The following is an 8,390-nucleotide window of genomic DNA, read 5'->3' on the forward strand; positions in this document are numbered from 1 at the left end:
TTAAATTATGATCTTTTTACCCAGATTTGAAGGTTTGCAAGTAACTGTTCTCATGGAACCAGAAAGCAGAGATAAACTAGTTTGTGTTATAGCTTGGACTCCTCTGGCAGCTGCCTTTCTTCCTTTCGTCATTAGTGCATTCTGAGCTATTATATGCTACTGTCTTATTTGTCTGGCCAGTGACCTACTGACAGCCATTTCTCACATGGTGTCAAGCATATGGGCATTGTGACAACTGTTTTCTTAAAGATGCTTTTATTCATGGGTCACGGTATGTTCTGGAAGACTGGGAGTGCCAGATGCCTGACCAGAATGGAGAAAAATGGGTCTTTATCTGATTTTTTAGTAGTGATTTATCCAAAGGTTTGAGTAGCCTGGTGACTACAGCTTTGTTCTTTCTTTCCAGCACCTTTATCACACTCTTTCCTAGACCTGTGCCTCTAACCAGCAAATCACAGCCACCAAAATCAGAGAGGGAATTAAATTTAAGCATTGCTCTTACTAGAGCCAGAGTAGTCTCCAAATTTGTAATTAATACAGAAAACCTAGCTCTCTAGGAAGATCACATACTTCAATGTTGACTTACTCAAACCATGCCAGTTGCCTGGAACAGGAGAAATAGATTGGGAAAGGGAGTATGGTTGACCTAGTAGAGATACTTGTGTTTGCCAGAGGAGACACCTGGAGGGTAAAGGGAGGAGAAAAAGAAATCATCTATACTGTGAGCCTAGATAACAGGAATTTAACTTTGCTTTCATCATGTGACAAACTAAGGTGGAATGTTTTGGGATTCTGTTATGAATTGCTGGACTCCTGTTATGAATTGGATACACTGGATGACCTTGTACTTGGGGAGCTGCTACAGTGGTTCCCATCTTACTTATTTTGAAAATGGGTAAGGACATGAGAATTTTATTGGTGCTGGGGCTGATCATATGAAAAAGTAATTAATCTTCTTTGAAAGTTCTACAGAGGGCAGCCCCAGTGGCGCAGAGGTTTGGCACCGCCTGCAGCCAGGATCGAGTCCCACATCGGGCTTCCTGCATGGAGCCTGCTTCTCCCTCTGCCTGTGTCTCTGCCTCTCTCGCTCTCTCTGAATGAATAAATAGATAAATCTTTTTAAAAAAGAGAAAGTTCTACAGAAACTTTCCAGCATATCTGAGTTCATAATAATTTCTCTGTGGTATATACAAACCAATGGAGAATAGAAAGTATATTAAAGTGAACAGTTCTCATAAAGACCAGTTAGACCACAGGGTGTGTGAAGGGGGCCAGTTCTAAGCTCTGAGGAAGGGTAGCTAGAGAGACCAGCTGGGTGTACCCTGTGGAGAGTAGGATTTCAGAAATAGTCTCGGTATCAGCAGGTAAGTGGGGAGGGGGAGGGCAGGAATTGAAAAGAGTGACGATTAAAGGGAAACAAAAACAAAGTGAGAATCCCAGTATCAGCCTAAGTTGATTCCACCATTGCGATTCAGCTCTGTCTGTGTATACCAAAGCCTGGAGGGTGGGCCAATCAGACCCTGTGTGTTTGAGGGACTGAGAAACATCCTAGGAGGAGTGAGCCAGTCAGACATGTCTGACACCTTAACAAAAGTTGTGTTGGCAACATCTTATTAAAAATGGTGGACTAAAAATACAGCATCCTCCTGAAACCCCATAAAAATGACAGTAAAGGAATACTAAATGACATAAATCAATGAGGACAAAAAAACATGGGAGAAAAGATAATAGCACCCAAACAGTGTCAACAAAATCTTTTTTTTTTTAAGATTTTATTTATTTATTCATAGAGACACACAGAGAGAGAGGCAGAGACACAGGCAGAGGGAGAAGCAGGCTCTCCACAGGGAACCCGACGTGGGACTCTATCCCGGGTCTCCAGGATCACACTTCAGGCTGCAGGTGGCGCTAAACGGCTGCACCACCGGGGCTGCCCTCAACAAAATCTTTGAATCTGGAAAGTAAAAGACTAGCAACAACTGTTGGAGCAGTTCGGAGGAAGCAGAAACCTAATGGGGAGTAGGGCCTAGAGGCGGGGTGACAATAATAATAAGCAAATGTGTACCACAGAACCCCAGAAAAGACTGAGTGAGGAATTGGAGACATCAGTTATCTGAATAGCAAGTGGCAGGGGTGGAGGGCTAAAAACATGATGATTACTTAAGACTATAAAGTAAGTTAGACCTCAGATCCTCACTCATTCATTTGTTCATTCCTTCATCCTCTGGAGAAGCTGAATTCGTTGGAACCCCCAAGAACAGCTGGGAGTTGGGAGGAGGCATCTCACTGAAAATGGGAATTTAAAGTTGAGAATTCTGAAGAGTCCGACATTTCTGTCCCTGCCTCTTCTCTTAGGACAATGCTTTCACTTCAGTCCTCTCAAGGTGATTTTTTTTCTTTCACAGTCCTATTACCGGTCAAGAGTTGGAAGTAGATGCTCTTCTTTTTATCACTGTTTCCCAACATTTCTCCCTTTGTCTTCCCTTAAAACTCCCCAGCTTTGAGTCTCATGCCATCAGGTTGTATTACTTATTTCCCTTCATTGCTGTCATCTACAAAATCTACAAGCCCATGGGTCATTCACTCTCATTTCTCAAAAACTTTAGGTCTTGGCTCATTTCACTCCCCACAACACTACTCCTTATTTAATTATTGATGGTTAATTTACATACATGGATGATCCTTTCAACAGCTGAACAACATATTGGTTCCTTGAATAACAGCGAATAACATATTGGTCAACAGCCTGACATATTCGTTCCTTGAATAACAACGTTCCACCTATTTTATGCATTCATTCCTGTGGTCATACCTTTGATTTTATTTCCAAAAACTGTAACCCTTCCATAAGGTCAGGCTGATGTATCTCATTGTCTGACCATCACTTTCTGTCTTCTAGCCATCTCCTAGTAACTTGATTCCAGCACTCCTTTGACTACCTCCTTTCATTGTCCCTACCTTCCCTGAGTTCCTCTCCTCCCTTCATAACCAGTTTAGGTCCCAGGGTCAGTCATTATGACACTTGTATATACTTTTAACTCCATTTCTCCTCTCTGTCACACTCACTTCACAAAACCACAATGTTAGTTAAAGGCAGCGCTTTGCCTACTCTGCCTAAACTGTGAAGTAATCATGCTGATTGGTCTCACTTTATTTTTTTTCTTTTTACCTTTTATTTTTAAAAAAATTCCAGTGTAATTAACATACAATGTTGTATTAGTTTCAGGTGTACAATAGTGATTCGACAGTTCCATATATTAGTGCTCATCAAAATAAGTGTGCTCTTAATCCTCTTCATCCATTTCACTCATCTCCCCACCCACCTCTCCTCTGGTAACCGTCTGTTCTCTATAGTTAAAAGTCTGTTTTTTGGTTTGTCTCTTTTTTTTCCCCTTTGTTCATTTGTTTCTCAAATTCCACATATGAGTGAAATCATATGGTATTTGTCTTTCTCTGATTGGATTATTTTACTTAGCATTTATATTCTCTAGATCCATCCATGTTGTTGCAAACGGAAAGACTTTGTTCTTTTTTAATGCTGAATAATATTACTCTGTGTATGTGTGTGTATACACACATACTGCATTTTTATCTATTCCATCAGTTGATGGGACACTTGGGCTGTTTCCATAGTTTGGCTCTTGTAAATAATGCTGCAAAAAACAGAGGGCTGCATATATCCCTCAAATTTGTTTTTGTATTCCTTGGGTAAATACCCAGTATTACAATTACTGGCCCCTAGGATAGTTCTATTTTGAATTTTTTTAAGAACCTGTATACTGTTTTCCACAGTGGCTGTACCAATTTGCATTCGGACCAGCAGTGCACAAGAGTTCCTTTTTTCCACATCCTTGCCAACGTTTGTTGTTTCCTGTTATTTTAGGTATTCAATGAGGTGATATCTCATTGTGGTTTTGATTTGCATTTCATTGATGAGTGAATGACATGAGCATCTTTTCATGTGTCTGTTGGTCATCTGTGGGTCTTCTGAGAAATGCCTGTTCATGTCTTTGCCCATTTTTAATTGGATTGTTTTACAGATGTTCTAGAAGTTCTTTGTAATTTTGGATATTAACCCTTTATTGGCTATGTCATTGGCAAATATATTCTCCCATACTATTTAGTTTTTAATTTTTTTTAAAATTTGTATTTATTTACGATAGTCACAGAGAGACAGAGAGAGAGGCAGAGACACAGGCAGATGGAGAAGCAGGCTCCATGCACCGGGAGCCAGACGTGGGATTCGATCCTGGGTCTCCAGGATCACGCCCTGGGCCAAAGGCAGGCGCTAAACCACTGCGCCACCCAGGGATCCCCTATTTAGTTTTGTTAATGGTTTCCTTTGCTGTGCAGAAGTTTTTTATTTTGATGTAGTCCCAATAGTTTATTTTTGTTTTTGTTTCCCTTGCTTCAGGAGACATATCTAGAAAAATGATATTATGCCCAATGCCAGAGAAATAACTGCCTGTGCTCTCTTCTAGGACTTTCTTTTATGGTTTCAGGGCTCATATTTCAGTCCTTAATCCATTTTGAGTTTATTTTTGTATATGGTGTAAGAAAATCATCTAGTTTCATTCTTTTGCATGTAGCTGTCCAGTTTTCCAGCACCATTTGTTGAAGAGATTCTTTTTCCCATTGCATATTCCTGCCTCCTTTGTCGAAGATTAATTGTGACTGGTCTTACCTTAAATTCATGTCCATAACTCTTAGGCCCTTACAGCTGCCCAATATCATATTTTCCTATTCTAGACCTTCCTATTCTAGACCAGAGCTCCACAAACTTTTTCTGTAAAGAGCCAGATAATAAGTATTCTAGGCTTTGCAGGTCATGCAGTCTTTTTTTTACAACTGACCTACTGTGCCAGTGTAGCAGAAAGTAGCCATAGGCAATATGTAAATGAATTGAACTTTTATGTAAATCTTTATGTCACAATATAGTATTCATCTTTAGATTTTTTTTCTCAACAATTTAAATTTATAAAAATTATCCTTAGCTTATAGGCTGTAAAAAAAACAGGATTTGGCCCCCAGCTCTACTTTGCTGGGTTATGTCCTAAATTATTTCATACCTTCTCAAGTTTCTAACGCTTCTTTCCCCATTCTCATTCTTAGATGACTTTGCTTTATAATTCATTCATGAAATAATAACACTCACCACCCCTACCATACCTACCCCCTTATTGGAATCTGTATGCATATATTCAGTTTTCTCTTCTGTTACTGTGTTACTCTAGCACAATACCTAACTACTGTATAACTTACCACGTTTGTTTATTGTCTGTTTCCCCCTCTAAAATCTTAGTTCCAAGAAGATAGGGAGTTTTGTCTGTTTTATATACACTGATGTATATCCAGTACTGAGAACAGTGTTTGGCATGTAAGTATTCAGCAAATACTTGAATGAATGAACACTGGCAACCAGACCAGCAAGCAGAAGTTTAGAGAATTTTTCATCAGAGAAACTTACCTCTCCTTCCAAGAGAAAAGACTCCCCTATTTTGATACTTCGAGATCTCCTTGAGCACACTAAGTAGTAATTTTACAAACTTCTTTGAAGAAACACCCACAATAAGAAATCCCCATTTTATGGGATTGACTCAGTACTTAGTATGTATATATGATGTGTACATATATAAAACCAAAGTTTCACAAAATTATTTTTATATGTGATATATTCTGATCTATTTCCCATTCTATTTACTGTCACTTGGGGCAGATGGGAGGAAGGTTGGTTGTAACTGGCTACATTTATTTCACAAACAACTAATGGGTTTGCAATTGGAATTTTGAAAAATACTGCAGGGTGTCCTAATTACAAGCCCTGTCATGTACACAGAGCTTCCTATCAGCTTTCTTTCTTAGATCACACTCCTACATATGAACGGATAACCAAGGATCTCCAGACATTTAAGAAAACCTTCTAACACAAAAGACAGAAACAAAACTGAAAAACATAATTTAAGAAATAAAATATTAGAATTATTCTCAGAGAAATAAGATATTGCATCCCCAGATGGAACAGAATGCTATTTAAAGGGTGGGGCAGAAGGGTGGACAAGAAAGTACTCTAATAAATGTAAGACAGGATAACTGAAATGTAAAAATTCAAAAGAAGATTTGGAATTTGGAAATCTTTAAGAAAAAAAAAAGAAGAAAAAGGAAGAAATGATAATTTTTCTTAGGACAAAAACTGCAGCAGTAGGTTTAGAGAACAACCAGTCCAGAATGAAGGATGATGATAGACTCCTGGTGGTGTCTCCAGTTTAAAAAATAAACTGATAGGCTTCCTGATGTGGTTGAATGTACTGACAGGAGAATTGTGGATAAAAACACTTAAAGCCTTATAGTGAGCCACTTATAGCTTTATACAGTCTTATAGCTAGATGCTTATATAGTCTTATAATTAGCCACTTAAGAAAGCATGGAAAAGGGATCCCTGGGTGGCGCAGCGGTTTGGCGCCTGCCTTTGGCCCAAGGCGCGATTCTGGAGACCCCGGATCGAGTCCCACGTCGGGCTCCCGGTGCATGGAGCCTGCTTCTCCCTCTGCCTATGTCTCTGCCTCTCTCTCTCTCTCTGTGTGTGTGACTATCATAAAATAAAAAAAAAATTAAAAAGCATGGAAAAAAAGGCTTCAGTCAAAAAACCAAAATGTGGTATTATGCTAATGGGACCAACTATGAATAATATGTGGAGTCATAATAATATGAGGTTATTTACCTAAGGTGATATAGATACATTGAAGAATAATATATGTGTTTATGAGAGGGCATTAGAATATACATACATTGTCTATTTCCTATCGGAAGTAAAATAATAGACCAAACTGAAAAATCAAGAACTAGTTATAAGTATGTTATTACGAAATATGGAGATACATCCCAGAAGAGATAGTTAAAAAATAAGAAAAAGGTTGTCCAATTTTTAAAAATATACTATATTGGTAAAAATAACATATCTTATGTATTTGAAAATCTTAATGATTAGAGAGGAAGGACTGTTTTCCTTCCTGTCTGATCACTGGAGGGGAAAGGAGGTGAAGGGGCTGCACACAGCTGGCAAAACCTTGGTCCCAGATACATAAATTGTAACTTCTGCTTCCTAATCTTCTGACTTCCACACTTAAATCTCTCACCTGGGAATTTTTCAGGCTTCACAAAGAAGTAAGAGGGCCCGGCCAGGTAGGTGCCCCTAGACCTGTGTTACTCCTTTAAAAATAATGAACTAGGAAAACCAAGTCACAGGGAAGCAAGGAGAAGGGAGAAGAAGAGTGGGTCCTAAGGGAAATGATTGGGTGCTAAGTCCTTGCCTGTAAAAAGAACTCTGATGTAGCCTTACGGTCTAGGAAAACCCTAGGTCAGAAATCTCTCCTCTCCTGCCTACTTTGGTGGCCCACATCCCATCTATAGTTCTCTGGGCTCAGCATTGCCTTCTCATGGTCAAAAAGAACCATACCGGGATTCAGGTAAGTACCTAGTTCCTTGACACACCTTAAGAGCCTCTCTCTCACCTTTTCCTTTCTCTGGGTCCCCACATTTATTGGTTTTTAGAAGATCTCAGTTTACAAAGAGAATAGGCAAGGTCCCTGCCCTCAGAAAGCTCACCATATTTGGGTGGAGGCTGGGAAATTAGAGGTAGATATGAAAACATAATTTATTATTTTTTTATAAATTTATTTTTTATTGGTGTTCAATTTACCAACATACAGAATAACACCCAGTGCTCATCCCGTCAAGTGCCCCCCCCTCAGTGCCCGTCACCCAGTCACCCCCACCTCCTGCCCTCCTCCCCTTCCACCATCCCTAGTTCATTTCCCAGAGTTAGGAGTCTTTATGTTCTGTCTCCCTTTCTGATATTTCCCACACATTTCTTCTCCCTTCCCTTATATTCCCTTTCACTATTAGAAAACATAATTTTACCATGAGGTTATGAAATATGTCCACAAACACATAGGTCAGGTAAGTTCTTCCAGCTAGAAAACCCCTTACCTAAGGGGAAAGTGTTATTTAGGTGTGAGCAGGGCAGAACAAAAGGAACCAACAGCTTTACTACTTTTTTTTTGTTGTTTTAAGTTCTATTGCATCACCTAAAATTACTTTCATTTTTTGGCCGACACACACCTCCCCCAAACCCTTGGCTCTAGCTCTGTCCTCTTTGTCCTTACCCAAGCCTGAGTCTTCATTCAGTCTCTAGCCAGGCAACCATCTTACAGTTATACTCCACTCATGGGAGCCATAGTCTATGTTCTAGAACACTGATGCCTAACATAAATATTGCATTTTCTAGTGGCCGCAACTAAGGTAAAAAGAAACAAATGAAATTATTTTAATAATTTAATCCAATATATCTGAAATATTTCAACCTTAAGCAATATAAAAATACTTTTTTTTTT

The sequence above is a fragment of the Nyctereutes procyonoides genome, unplaced genomic scaffold (assembly GCF_905146905.1).
Source record: "Nyctereutes procyonoides isolate TBG_1078 unplaced genomic scaffold, NYPRO_anot_genome, whole genome shotgun sequence".
Taxonomy (NCBI): domain Eukaryota; kingdom Metazoa; phylum Chordata; class Mammalia; order Carnivora; family Canidae; genus Nyctereutes; species Nyctereutes procyonoides.